This window comes from Prionailurus bengalensis, chromosome C1, assembly GCF_016509475.1.
Source record: "Prionailurus bengalensis isolate Pbe53 chromosome C1, Fcat_Pben_1.1_paternal_pri, whole genome shotgun sequence".
Lineage (NCBI taxonomy): Eukaryota > Metazoa > Chordata > Mammalia > Carnivora > Felidae > Prionailurus > Prionailurus bengalensis.
This window is the reverse complement of record NC_057345.1, coordinates 75,166,353-75,181,695: the sequence shown is the minus strand read 5'-3', so window position 1 is coordinate 75,181,695 and position 15,343 is coordinate 75,166,353.

Sequence of the window (15,343 nt, the reverse complement as noted above, 5' to 3'; positions counted from 1 at the left end):
TGCTTGGGTGGAATGTAAGATTTCAGAGATAAAAACTTAAAAATAAAAATTCATTCGGGACACATTAATGTAGTCATCCAGACAGAATTTCCAGGGTGCTTTTATGTTGTTTGTTGATGAAGATAATCCTGCCACCTACATTTATTTCAAATTCAGAAACAAAAGACACAAGATGTGATGATTTAAACTTGTTGATTTAGGGCAAAATTTTTCATTTACATGCCTCACAAATTAATCCCTTCATAGAATCAGAATAAGAAGTTGAAATTCTGATTCTCTGCAAACTGCTCCATAATGTCTGTTGGGGACTGGCTTTGTTTATTTGCTGCTGTACGATAGTCTTAGGTAAACAATATATGGTTATAGCCATGTGCATCTGGGTAGGCTTCAACATATTTACTATGCAACTTAAACATTAAAAAGCCAGATCTGCTGCACTTAGCAAAATAACTAAATTTCATTCAGTGTAAAACAAACCCCTACCATCTTTTTGTCAAGTAACCTTGGTCTTTACAGACCATCCCTACCCAATCAGTCACTTCCATATGCCTCTCCTTCTTCCTTTATTCTAGGTTTTTTTTCTCAACATTTTGTTTCTCTGGGCTGAATTTCATCTCAGTTGATTGCCCAATTCACTTTTCATTCAGTCATAATTGTTTTTTGAATTGTCTTAAATTCTCAAATGGATTATGACAATTTGAAAATTAACAATGGTGCCTTAATTGCATGGGGCTGTGTGATCCGCAGAACCCTGTTGGCTGATGTTTTTCCCCCCACCTGTAATTTTTTTTAACCAAATGTGAAAAGGTAGAAGCACACACACAAGCAGAAAATAGATAGGGTTGTGATTGACAAAAATTCTCGATCTTCCAATATTTGGAAATCAACCACAGATAACTTCAAAACTATTTTAATTCAGAAACAGATAAAAGATAGTTCAATCAGGTTTTCTTTTTTTAAACTCAGTTTCTTTCTCTCATGGAAGTGGGAACATACACAGGCCGGACAGCATTTTCTGTATGTGTATGGAAATTAAAATCAGAAAAATATAATTATTCTTTAATTATCTGACTTCAGCTGGGCTCTCAATGCAACTTAGCAATCCTCTTACTTGTCCCTGGTTGGCTTCCTCTAGTATTCCTCATGAGGCAGCTGTTCTCAACCTTTAAACTTGTGTTATTCTTCTCATTCACAGCCTTTAGCCCTGCTTCATAATTTACAGAGAATGTAGCAGTTTCTAAGCAGTCTCCTTGGAATTTCCATGCTTCTACCTGCAGACTCACCTACAGAAGCACACGTATTTTAGCCATTTCTCCCTCAGTCTTGAGTGAAGAGGGTTTTACCTTCCTTCGATACTAACCTTTCAGATGCATTCGATTCCATCTTCTCTGGCCTCTCCTCTACATGTCAGCCTCTTTCTTTCCCTCTCCCCTGGTTCCCTCTCTTCAGCCTATGGACACGATCACCATCTACTACTACCTTAACCTCCCCCACCTCCCTTCTTGTCTTGTCCACACTTGGCCCTTTGTGTGCAGCCAACTCTCTTTTCCACCTGCAGCCCCCCCCCCCCCCCCTCTGAATTCACTGGACACTGGGGATTAGGTGCAAAGGCCACACCTATCTCAGGTAATCACCTGGGAGCTCTTGCCCACTTGTTCTCCCTTCCTAGCTCATCATCCCTGTCTGCTATTTCCTTGTTTTTAACCCTGCCTTTAAAGAACTGTTTCTGTGTCCTCAAATTTTAATCTTCTGTGTTTCCCTGGTTGTAGCTCCCATGTACCTGGGTCCTAATTATATCTGGTGGGCCAAAGTTTGGCCTTTTTTTTTTTTTTTTTTTTTTTTTTTTTTACCACAGAAGGGGGTCTCAGACATTCTCCTGAACTCTGAAGCACTTTGATAACACTGTCTCTACTTCCTCAGCCCCCACTCTCTTCTCACTCTCATCCCATTGAACCACCTGATCTTGCTAAGATTACTGATGACTTCCCTATTGCTAAATCTAACTCCTGTTTCCAATTTTCAACACTTTCTCAGTTTGTTTGTTTTTGTTTATTTATTTATTTTTTAGGTAATTTCTAGCCCAACATGGGGCTCAAACTCACAACCCTGAGATCAAGAGTTGCTTTTTCTTTTGACTGAACCAGCCACCATCCCCAACATTTTCTCAGCTTTTAACACTGTTGACTCTTTTGACTTCTTGACACTTGCATTGGCTTCCAGAATGTCTATCAGTATACCTATCTTTACTGAATGCCTACTGCTCTAATTTTTGAGATATAAAGGGGAGTAATATGTGGTCTCTGGCCCCAAGGATATTACACTGTAGAGGAGAAGAAAGACAAGTAAACAGGCAAGTACAAATCAGGAAGGAAAGTCTGTGCATGAAAGTGTACTCATTTCTGGGCCTGAAGGGCTGAAGAGGACTTCAAGCCTGAACTGAGGCTTGAGGAATGGCAGAAGCTACTTAGGTAGGATGGGGCCAAGGATAAGAGTCCCAAATTCCAAAGAAGAGAGAACATGAATGTTCAGATAACTTCAATGTTTAGTGTCATTGGAGCAGAAGGTTTGGTGAGTGTGTTGTAAGAAATAGAGCTGGACAGGGCAGGGGCCAGGTCATGGAAGGCCATGTGAGCCATTTTAAAGAGTTTGGAAATTATGTAAAGACAATGAGAGGCTATTGAAAAATAGTACAGAGAAGAGTGACATGATCTGAGTCACACTTTAGAAGTAACACTCTAGTCTCTGAGTAGATAATGAGTTGAGTGATGGTGGAGGGATGGCAGGAAGCTGGTTTACAGGCTGTGGCAGAAATCTAGCCCCAGATGGCCCTGGACTGATGCCGGGAAGTGGTAATTTGGACAGCAAAAGGTAAAAACTGTGATGGATTCAAGTGGTATTAAGGAGAAATAATGGAAAAGGCTTGACAATTGATTAAATTATCCTAATTGTCTTCAGTTCCTTGCTATCTCACCATGGCACTTTTACCTATAGAAACTATAGCATTTCTCATTTTTAATTTTATTTTTCTATTACTTACTGGATCTATTACTAGGACTCTGTCTGATTAATCTCAATCTCCTTTGCAATGCATGATTCCTTGTGTATAGCAGGTTGAGTGACTCAAACGCTGGTTGAGTGATTCAACTTCCCTGGGTAATGTTCAATGTTAATTTCTAGGATACATCTCTGCCAGACTTTCACCCCTACCCCTGCCCCTCTCCCACACATTATACAAACAATAGAGGCGACTGCTTTATCTAAGTTTAAAAGTTGCAAATCAAACTTTCTTTTACATTTACACTCTTTATAAATGTTTATTTTTAATAATGTGAAGGCAAATACTTTGTTGTCCTTTTATTTGCTTTCTATTGTGGATGTTAAAATTGCCACAAACACAGAGATGCAAAACCACACAATTTTTTAAATCTCTGTACATTAGAAGAAGTCCAGATAGGCTCAACTGGGTTTTATGATCTGGGTATTACAAAGCTGAAATCAAGATTTCAGCTAAGCTGGACTTCTATGTGGAAACTCTGGAAGAAATTCACTTCCAAGCTCTTTGGGTTGTTGGCCAGTTTCAGTTCCTTGCAGTTGTAGGACTGAGGTCTTGGTTTCCTTGCTGGCTGTCAGCAGGGGCTGCTATGGTTGCTGACAGCCACCCTCCATTCCTTTTTTTATGGCCCTTCCATCTTCAAACTGGCAATGCCAGCAATGGTCAATCAGGTCTTTCTTTTTTATTTTTTCCCCAGTTTTATTGAGGTATAATTGACAAATAAAATGATAAGATGTTTACACTTTGATGATTTTATGTACCTATTAATATATATTGATATATATTTTAATATTTCACTATATTTCAATATTTAATATTTTCTACATTTTTATTTTATTAGTATTATTTTTAAATGTTTATTCATTTTAGAGAGGGAGAGAGAGAGAGAGAGAGAGGCAGTGAGAAAGGTAGACACAGAAACCGAAGCAGGCTCCAGGCTTTGAGCTATCAGCACAGAGCCCCATGTGGGGCCTGAACTCACAAACCGAGAGATCATGACCTGAGCCAAAGTCAGACGTTTAACCAACTCAGCCACCCAGGCGCCCCTGTACATTTTAATTTTTAATTCATTTTATATTTTTGTATATTTTATATGTTTATATAATTTTGTATTTGTATATATTATATACATAATTTTATATTTGTATATATTATATAAAAATAAATGTATAGGTTGTGAAATAATTCCCCCCATTGAGTTAATACACATCGATTATATCACTTTTTTTTTTTTTGGTGAGAATATCTCGGTTCTATTCTCATGTGCACATGCACATTTCTATTATACAATACAGTGTTATCAGCCATAGTCGCCATGTTATACATTAGACCCTCAGACCTTATTCATTTTCTAGCTGTACTTTGAGAACAAAGGAGTAAAATGGCAAAAGAAGGAGAGAAAGGGTGTGGTCATCTCTTTTCATATGGATCACCGTGCTCAGAGAGCTTTCCATACTGATTTTCCTTTCTTCAAAAAGCAGCCTTGAATTCTGGTGGGCTCAAGGAGAGATTCCAAAGAAGGGTTAGCATTTACCAGTTTCACTCATCAGGGTTATAGGCCTCCAGAGGTGGATAGGGTTGGAAAATTACTCTACTTAAACACTAGTGACTTTTTATTTTTCAAAAGGTTTGGCAAAAAAAGGGGAAAATCACAAACAATAGTCTAAGGAGAAAGTTTCAAGGATGACTTTAAATATTTAGCTGGCAAAGATCCAGTTTGTTACATGACATATTGGGAACATGACTGGTGACACAAACAGTTAATAGTTCTTTGCTTTTGTGTTCTCACCCTGTTTGGTGTAACTAAGGCCCCTGATGAGTTCCCAAACAATATCAAGGTGTGAATACAAATTGCCAATCTTGAAAAATCAGTTTGACAATCAAATAAAGCAAATTCCCGACTTTGTCTTTCTTTGACACAAAGCAAAGAATGCCCAATGCCATTGAGCTTGTTTGAGAATAAAGATGAGGAAATTGTCAGTCATTAGGTGCAGCACCAGCAAATGAAAATAATGCTTGAGAGGCCATTTATTACCAATTCAATTTAGCTTTATTTGCAGATATAAACATGTTGTGAGTGTTTCTCCATTTCTTCTTCTTCATTTTTTTTTAAGAAAAACAAACACAAAAACAAAGAAATCCACAACACCTACTGTTATAAGGAGGAGAAAACATTTGTAGCCATGAAGATACTGAGAAAAGGCAACAGATAAATTCATATTTTTGAAACCAGGAATCTTTCTGATGACTGTAGGAAAGGGCAGACATAGAAATAAAACATGACATGCTTCGTGATGAGGATCTAACCCTGGGTCCGTATTACCCCCAGATCTGATAAGCACGAAGAACAACTTGCCACTTCAGCCTTGAATCATTTACTATATGAACTTAGGCAAGTTTCTTATGCTCTTTGAACCCTTAATTAAAAAAAATATGACAAAAAATAATAAAACTCATTTTTTTAGAATTGTTACACATGAAATCAGGTGTCAAATGCTTATTCCATATCATAAATGGAAGCTATTATTGCTATTATTATTGCTTTTGTATAGAATAGCATTTCTATGTACTTCTCAAACTCTCCCCCAAAAGCTTAAAATGCTTTGGTACATTTATTATTAACTTCAATGCACAGATTGAGAAATTGGGCAAAATATGCAGAACATTGATCCTAAGACACACAGGTGAGAAAATGCCAGGTGTTGTCTTCTTAATCTGTACTTGCAATGCCCTGAAAAGTTCTGAGATGGCCTTAGTGATACATCTTACACTCGTGTCAAACATTCTGTTGACATCAGTAGGACTTTTAACTCATGTAAAATGCCCTGACTCAGGCTCTTGGACATGTGCAGCAGACAGGAAGCATTCCAAAAGTGCCCAAGAATCAAGAGGTGTCAAGTGCCCACCAAGAAAGCAAACATCTCTGGGTGCCCATTAGCTGCAATAAACAGTGCATTTGGCAGTGTGAGTTTGACATGGATGTGTAAAATAGATTGCCAAACTATTTTTCTTCCATATAAGATGTCAGTGAAAGACAAAAGAGGGGGCTGGTAGTCCCATTATTGGATGATTGTGTAATATTGTATGATGAGGATGGGCCATCTGATATTCAAGATAGAGGCAGCACTTTGGCAGAGGATACGACATTTTTTGACCAACCTTCTAAGCATTGGCTTACACAAAGCCAGTCCTGTGACTTATGGTCCCATTCTGGAGTAAAGAGCTATTGCAGGCTGCCATGTATATAGGTATAAATATTTCTGAGGGCAACTTACTTTAGCAAACTATTAAAAATACTCTTCTTGGAATATTTCTTTTAAACTAGGGCAGTAAGACTGTCTAAAACATATTAATTCAATATCTCTTGATCAGTCTTAAAAAAAAAAAACTGTTTCAAATCAATGTCCTTTTATTTTTATCTTCGCGTTTAATTTCATTTACATATGACTAAGTCTGTTTCCTTTTGGTAAATTCAGTTTGCTAGAGTTTGGCCCCCAACCCAGAAAGAATGGCACTCTCTGAGGTAGGGCTGCCAAGTAGGGTAAGCGGCATTGTAAGTCAATTTGATCTCTGTACTTTTCAAACTTCTCAGATGTGATCACTGACATTTGGCCTGATGAAGGAAACCCTGGGGACTGGAAAAAACACCAAGCTTGCTACTGTCCTGACATGCAAAATGTCTCATAAGCCGTCTTTATCTTTCATGGCTGTGGTGGTCTGGATAAATTAGACCAAATTGAGCTGACTACTGTCCTTGGCTACACTCACATAGCTGTTTTCAAAAGCTAATAGGAGCTGTGTGTGCACATCCAAGGACAGAATTTGGCCCCTTTTGTCTTTGCACAAACAGTCGCTTTAGTTGAGATGATTATTCAGATGATTCTGAGTGACTGTTTCATAAGCAGTGCTTTTGCACAGTTTAAATCTCTTTTCACTTTGTTCTTCAGTCAAGACATTTATGAATATGAAAACATGTGACTCAAAATCTTCAGTTTCCCGAAAAATAAAAATCTGTCTGATAAACCTGTGAGTATTGCAAATGAACAGGAAATGAGGCAAAGCAAGTCACATAGATGGTGGCAGAAACAGAAGCAACACTGGGGAAAAGTGCTAACATTCATTAATGGTAGCAATCTGATTAAAATGTTTATAGCACATTGATCCTTGGTCTCTCAAAAGGCTAATCTGTCATTTTCAAGGAAAATATAGACCATCAAATATATTTATTCAGATGCAAAAAAAAAACCAACCCTGAAATTAACACATAATACAGCTCTTTCCTTCTCACTCAGAAATACATTACATAAATCTCACTTTTTTCCAAAGGCCAAATCTTTTGAGAAAGAAGAGAACTAGGCTGATAGAAAAGTTTTTATTACTACAAATTGCAACCTTGGGTCATCTTTGAATTTCTTTCTAGAAAATCACACATAGAACCAGGGCCTTAAGGTTTTGGAAGGGACTTCTTGCATAAATCAATATAAGATATAAATAATGTGAAAGATAACCTAGAATTTTTTGACTCTTTGAGGCACTTACAAGGGTTAGCTCATTTCTTTTGTGCTTTGAGCAAATCTCTTTATTTATGGTTTCTTTTGCCCTTTCTCTGAAGATGATCAATTTAAGAATGTATTTAGTTATATATTAGAACAGGACTTCCAAAACTCATAATTATGTACACTATCCATGCTTTTACCAAGAATGGCATGTTAATTATTTTCACTTTACGCAGCATTAATAATTTATGCAAAAATAATCCCACTGATTTTTTGAGTGGTTGATAATTTGTCTAAAATAGTGGATTATTATTATTATTATTTTTTTTTTTTACTACCTGCCAATGTGAACAGAGTCCAGGTCTTTGAGACCCATCTTATCTCTGCTTGAAACATTTTGAATACCAACTCCAAAAACTCGACATTAATAAAACATTAAAGTTCCAACTTAAGCCCATAAAAGTCAAGAAATCCAGAGTTAAGGTCGACCCAGCTCTCTTAACTCTGTTCTCCTGCATGTATGCATGGGTGATGGGACAGCAGTGCAGGCTGTTGCTTAAATCAGTCTTCCTGCATAATCTGAAAATGTAATTGAATTAGTGTATAAAGTATTTACATACCCTGCAGTGGAGAGCCCCACACACTATATTATCCACATCCCCTCTCTGGGTCCTCATTTTAACTCCTCACTGCAGTGTTCCTGCGAGGCTTCCTCAAACATTCAGAAATTGGACTTGCAAATACAATTTCCCTTCTTTTACGAGGCTTCAAGATGAGTGATGCATACTCAGCTTTCCCAGTTGCCTTTCAGCTTCTGGCCAGACAGATAGAGTTTAGGTAACATTCTGCCTTTTGGTTAACATCCTCAGGGCTTTCTAGCTATTAGACAATGCCATTCTGTGGTTAAGGATTATTTTATGCTCAAATCCAACCAGATGCAGAACAGGTGCCATATTAATATGAAAATGAGAAACATTAGGTGGAGTTTAGGAACATATAGTTGGATACCAGGGTTTTAGGGAGGTTTTTAAGGACTTTGGTTTTAGACAGACCCACGTTCCAACAGAGTCCTTGTTTTACCACCTAACTGTTACTTAAACTTTCCAAGCCTCTGTTTTCTCCTCTATAAAATGGGGGGTAACACTAGTCTTGATTTCTAAGATTCAAGAAGACTGTGAAGATTTGAAGAGATGATGTGTATAATGTGCATGAGGTGTAGTGAGCACTTCATTTAAATGGTGGCTGTAATTATTGTCCCTCATTTGGTAGGAAATAATAATAGCATATTGTTTCAATTCATTCCCTTTTCTTCATCTCTCATTGAATGCGAGATGGGGGCCCCAAAGAGGATTTGTATGTTCAGAAATGTGAAAGATGAAATTTAACAATAAGCATAAAAAGATGCTCATCCTCAGCCATGATTCAAAAAAAGTACAATGATACCATTTTTCATCATTCAGATTGTCAAAGACAAAAACAAATGGTAATATCCTATGTTTGGTATGGGGAAACAGGCTTTATTATACACTACCACTGGTATAAACTGGTATACCATTCTGACAGGCAGTCTGGTAATGTATATAAAAAATTTAAAACATGCATCTTGTTTGACTCAGCAATTCTACCACTAAACATTTATCTTAGGGAAATAATCACATGAATTTTCAAGAATATTCATAAAAGCCTTATTGAAAAATTGGAGAGAACTGAAATGTTAATATGGGACTGTTAAAATAAATTATGGTGCAATCATACAATGGGATACTACGTAACCATTAAGAATGAATGAATTTTACATGCAATAGGTTTGATTGAGTACTCATAACTTGCAGGGCAGATATTTGAAATGCTTCTATTTTTTTTGCCATAGCTGTTACCACTACTCTATGTGGAACCTCCTTTCTTTCTTAGCAGTGGGTTTCCTTAACCACGTTCTGTTTGTTGAGACCGAAGGCCAACTTCTTGGGCCTGTGACCTCTGCAGTCATACAAGCCTGACACTCAGAAGTTCCTGAACTTGGTTTAATACTTGACTGTAGCTGTCTTGGAAATCTTAAGAATTTTATTTAGTTATTTTTTTAAAGGCTTATTTATTTTTGAGAGAGAGAGAGAGAGAGAGAGAGAGAGAGACAGAGCAAGTGGGTTGGGGTAGAGAAAGTGGGAGACAGAGGATCTGAAGCAGGCTCCACGCTGACAGCAGACAGCCCGACGTGGGGCTCAAACTCAAGAACTGTGAGGTCATGACCCGAGTCGAAGTCAGATGCTCAACTGACTGAGCCATCCAGGCACCCCAAGAATTTTATTTTTGAATTTGGGTTTTATAAGTGAGATTTGATAAGAGAATGGAGCACGTGCATGAGCAGAAAAGACAAATGCAGTAAGTGTGCCTGGCATCCTTTCCCACTTCCCATTTTTCCCACCCTTTACCATTTACACATAGCATTCCCAATGCCCCTGAGCATAGAATTCTAGTTAATTCATCATGTATGGGAGTTTAAGGAGATTCAAGTGAGTATAAGGTAAGGGATTTCCATCTCCAGGTGAGCAGATGGGGGCCCTGATGGCTCCAAGAGGCCATGTGTTCCATGCAAACCAAAACTTGCTTTGAATGCAGAAAGAAGTAATGGTGTTCTGAGAACCGTGAACGATTGAGAGACCCTACCATATCCTTTCATGCTTGTCTTACGTCTGTGTATTTGCCAACCACTTGTGCCAGAAATGATGGCATAGAAGTACAGGGAGAAGAGAGAAACACATAATTACATTTCCTTTAAGTCTTTCCTAACTCATCCGTAAGCTGCACATAGACAGTGTTGTAGAAGGTGCACCTATCAAGAGGTGAAATTAAAGCAATTGAGTTTGTTTCCACTGTTCTGCCTAAGAATGAAATCTGTATGTAGGTAGGAGCTGTAAAATTCCAGTTGTACAATTTTGGTGATCCATACAGGAGTTAAGAGCTTTATATCTGCATTCAAAACTGATACAGAAAATATACATATGAATAGTTATATCCATGCTAATAAATTGAATTTTTAATTTTTCTTTACTTAAAACAACATCAGATAGTAAAAAACAAACACCATGATCAGTTGACAGGAAGAAGGTAGAAGAGCAAAAATAGTGTTGTATTTTAGTACCATTAATGCCACTTTTTTCTTTTTAGGATTTTTTGAATATGGATCCCATATTTTCATGGCGAACTGAATCCCACAAATTTTGTAGCTTGCTCTGATGCCTTTGGTGAAAGAAGCGAAGGTATTGGGGGTGTTTGTTGCTTTTGTTTATTAGCACTTATTTACTTTTCTGTCAACAGCCCATGATTTTCTGGAGGCATCCACTCTCTGTCCATGTGAACAGGAAGGAGTTGACTTCACAATTGGCTCCAGGGGTTTGTGTGATACTCAATCTTGGTCAATTAGAGCATTTCATTTTCCTGGGTATATTGATTGGTTTGAGGTGATCGTTTGAGCTATGTTGATCCATACAGATCATAAGACTTGTGTAAGAAATAGTAAGAACGGATTTTCCACCTTTTGTTGCTAGAATTTAATCTGAGGACAGGTAAGCCTGGAGCTGTTTGTGGACATGATATGGACCCCAAGAACATTACCAACATGAAGAATGGCAAAGGTGAGAGACAAATAGAAACCAAGTCCTGGTAATATCATTTGAGTCCCTGGATCAAGCTATGCCTGAAACTACCAGGATTCTTTAAGTGATGTGAGACTTTTTTTTGTGCTTAAGATAGCATGCATTAGATTTTGTCTCTTGGAACAGAGTTCTGGCAGAGGATGTACAATATAGACTCATTAGTGATTGTGCATAACAGGTATCTCTAAAAATATATACCAGACTGGTAACAGTGGATATCCTAGTCAGAGAAAATTATGAAGAGGCCTCTTATTTACAACTTTGTATTTCTCTGGTGTTAGGTTTCTGGAAAGCAGGCATTTATTACTTTAAGAAGGAAAGGCAAAGAAGGTGTTTCCATTTTGAAAAAAAAGTCAATGCTGCATAATCTTAATGTAATAATTTCTCATATGGACACAAAAGCAGATGTCGTAAAGTAGATCTCACATGGATTATTCAGTAACAGGAGCTGGTGTTCCCATGCTAACTTCTATGCAGAATAACATGGGCATGCAGGGCAGGCACAGAGTCATAACACAAGCCTTTTACCAGCATTTTCACTGGTCAGTGCCATGTAATTATACTGCTGAAAACAGCAAATAGGAGAAGATGAATGAGTTGGGCCTTACAAACTTGCCTAGAGGTGAAAAATTTAATTCTCAAGTAGGTAAGTTTTTGTCTTACTGTGTTCTAATGCATGCATATGTGTCTAGAAAAAGAAAATTTGGGTTTGAAGCAGTATCACAAGGGGGCATTGAAAGGCAGAAAGGAGGAAAGTCAAGCAGCTAAGGAAGGTTAGAGCAGCCTCATGGAAAGCTGTCTAAGAACCCTGCAGAAATACTTTCACTAGCCCAGGGTTCTGCCAGGTGCAATTGCTCTACCACATTGAAGGGATGCAGTGACAGTGTTTTATGGGTATCATTGTGCTCAGGGCTCGCGCAGACACCAGCCCCATTGGGAGGGGCTGGGAGTAAGGACCCGGTTTACCCAGCATCCTGTGCAGAGGTGTGCATGGTCAGGCCCGCCTATGCCCCTGGTGGGGTGTCCTCCAGTCCAGGACTCCATCTTCTGCTCATGATCACAGCCCTCCTCTTCCCTGCACAGATATTCCTCTTCCCTCCAAACTGGAACACACACAGGCATCCTCCCCAACCAATTGTGTAATCTAGGAAAATTGGTTTCCAACGGTCTTGACGATGAAGATTTGTGTCGTTCCTTTCAGTTGGACATTGCTTTTGAATGTGTATGTATGAAAGCATGACTGTCATCCTTCATTTGTATTCAGTAGTCAGGTAGTTTCTTGGGCACTTGCTTTAACAGGGTGAGAGTCTAAGGACACTGGCTGCGGTCAAGAGGAAAACAAGTGAGGAGCTGGGCCTCCCGGTGGCAGCCTTGGCTCCTGTGCCATTTTGCTGGTGCTGACCTTTGGGATTGCTTGTCACAGTGCTGGGAGGGCAAACCCTATTTAGCTATCACTACATTTGTTTGTTTTTAAAGTAATACGAACATCAGGTAAAATGTTCAAATGGAACAAAATAGAACCCAGTGAAAAGTAATTCTTCCTGCCACCCCAGCCCTCTTCATCCATCCCCAGAGGCCGGCACTGCTGGCTGGTGCATTCTTCTGGACAGCCTGGGCCCATTTATGCATGCCTGCCTCATTCTTCACCTTGGCTTTACCTTGGCTTTGACCTGTTAAATAAGGTCCTAAACTGCAATCAGAAGATGATACTCGGCTCTGCACTTTAGCATTCTTCCCTTGAGCAAAACAATGAATAAAGACACACATACAAGGGCTTGAAAGTCCTCACTCTGGATAGGTGATTAACTCCTGTACCTGTTTTTCACACCTTCTCTTGGCATAAGGCCGAGCAGGTGACTAGTACATTCTCTATTTCTGCAGCATGCGATATTTCCAATTCACTGCAAAACAAAGTTCAAGCTGCTAAAAAAGCTAGTTTTTAATTACCTTGAATTACAAGTTGCAAGGAGGCAGCCTGACAGCTCTCATCAATGAGATCAGTAAGCTGTGAAGACAAGTGGCCAGATATGTCTTGTCATTAATATATACAGTGTGATCAGATGCCATCATAATTGTTATTATTACAGGATCATAAAGATTTAAAGTAACAGAAAAAGCAAGCATCTTTGTTTGAAAGGTCAGCCAAAGAAACAGACTGAGCTCATCAATAAAACAGTGGTGCAAAGAGAGATGAGTATTTAAAAGGAATTCTTATGAAAATCAAGTAAGCAGAAACTTTTAACAATAATGTGGGCAAATGAGGTCCTAGTAGATTACTTTGCATTGGACTAAATTTTGAAATAAACACTAGCAATGGTTTTCCAATACTTGTCAGTAACACTGGCTAAGAATATCAGTTAGCTTTCTCAGGTGACTGTGTGTATTTGACTAAATTTTCATGACTGAGGTTTTATAATTTTAAACCATGGAAACCATGTAATTATAAAGTTACTGAAGAAATAAGTTTTCTACATAAAGCAATAACAATGCATTTTCCTTTAAAAAAGTGCACGCGCGCGTGTGTGTGTGAGCGTGCACGTGTACTTTCTGCACGTTTTGCCCACAGATCATCACGAGGAGGGCTTTCAAGAGGATCTTTTTCTTGCTGTAGTGTCAGATCTTAAAATAAGATTTAAGGGCTGGAAAGTCTGATTGAGTGGGACTGAGACGTGATTTCTAGTAGGAGCGCTCGCCAGAGCATGGAGAACAGAAAATTCTATTTCTATATGTTGGAGGTTAGATGTTTTTGGACATGTTTTAATCCAGCCTTTTCTTTTGAAATCAAATATATGCTGTAACTATCTTGAGATGTGTAGTTGCTTATTAGAGTTAATGGATTGTTCATCCTCTTTGTCCTTGAGATAATCCTAAGTATGTGCATAAAACTGAGATCATGTTGCCCATAAAAACCAATCAGCCTGGAGTTGGTCCACAACGTGCTGAACACTCACTAGAGCAGATGGAAAAGATAATGTTTAATAAAGAGTTAGAGGATTAGGTGGTACAAAACAAGCTAAGGGAAAGGGACACTTTTATTTCAGGCGAACCTCTGTGACACTTCTTGCACCCCAAGACAGATTAAAATGATCCCAGGGCCATGACATTCAGCTACTTCCCGCCCCCCCCTCCCCCCCCATCGCTGACCCTGCATACATTGTCAGCTTTCCGCCCTGCCAGCATCAGCACCGGCATCTGTGAATAACTCAACAGATAGTTTTTCAGGTTTATCAAGATGTATGAAGTGAGTCATTCGCAAATTAATATACATATGAGGAAATGACAGAAATCTGCTAAATATGTTTGTATTTGAACAACTGATACATCTGAGCTTGATTTAGGAGGGGATGTGTATCAGCTTACAGAAATGACAGTTAAAAAGATAACTGTCACACTGTTTACTGATGAGGTTTCTATTTGTCTTAACGTTTAGACGTTAAATGAAAAACGGATTGTGGATTACAGCCTAAGTGTTTTTGAGGCTGAGTTTAACATAACAACTTGTGGCCAATGGAGGTAGCACTAAAGGTAGAACCAACTAGTCAGAAGTCCTCTGGTGAGGTAAGGTGGTGAGGCCTTTGACAGCTTAAGTACAACCTCATTTATTTTTTACCATGTTTGCTGAAAAAATTAAATATAGGCTTGAGAGGTGGATTGAAGTACTGTCTCTGACTTGCTGGTCTGGGGTCTGGCGTTCATGCAGAAGGGCCAGAGGTTCCAAATGGCAGCCATGGGCCTCGGAAAGCACTTTGGTTTGTGACCCTGCTGAGAAACAGGATCATTCAGGTGGCTCATCACCGCTCCTGCTCTGTCCTTTGTTCCAGGCCTCGGGCTGTGCCCTTTGCTCTTCAGCTTAGTTTACAACAGACGTCAAGAAGCATTTCTCAATTTAGCTTCTCGTGGTCTCAGCTCTAACAGCCCGAAGGAAGTTGCCAAACAAATGTAACCTCTCCTGCTGGCCGAGCTCTCCCACCTGTGTTCGCAGCGAGCTGGCTGTTTGGCAGTGCACTTACACACGGTGGAAATGTGCTCTGGGATGTGTTAAGCGGAATTGGGGAATATTTCAAACCATTTCTTAAATAATAGAATTGAAATGTTGTGCTGCTGAAGTGGCCTGAGATGGAAACTTCTGAGTGAAAAGTTAGATC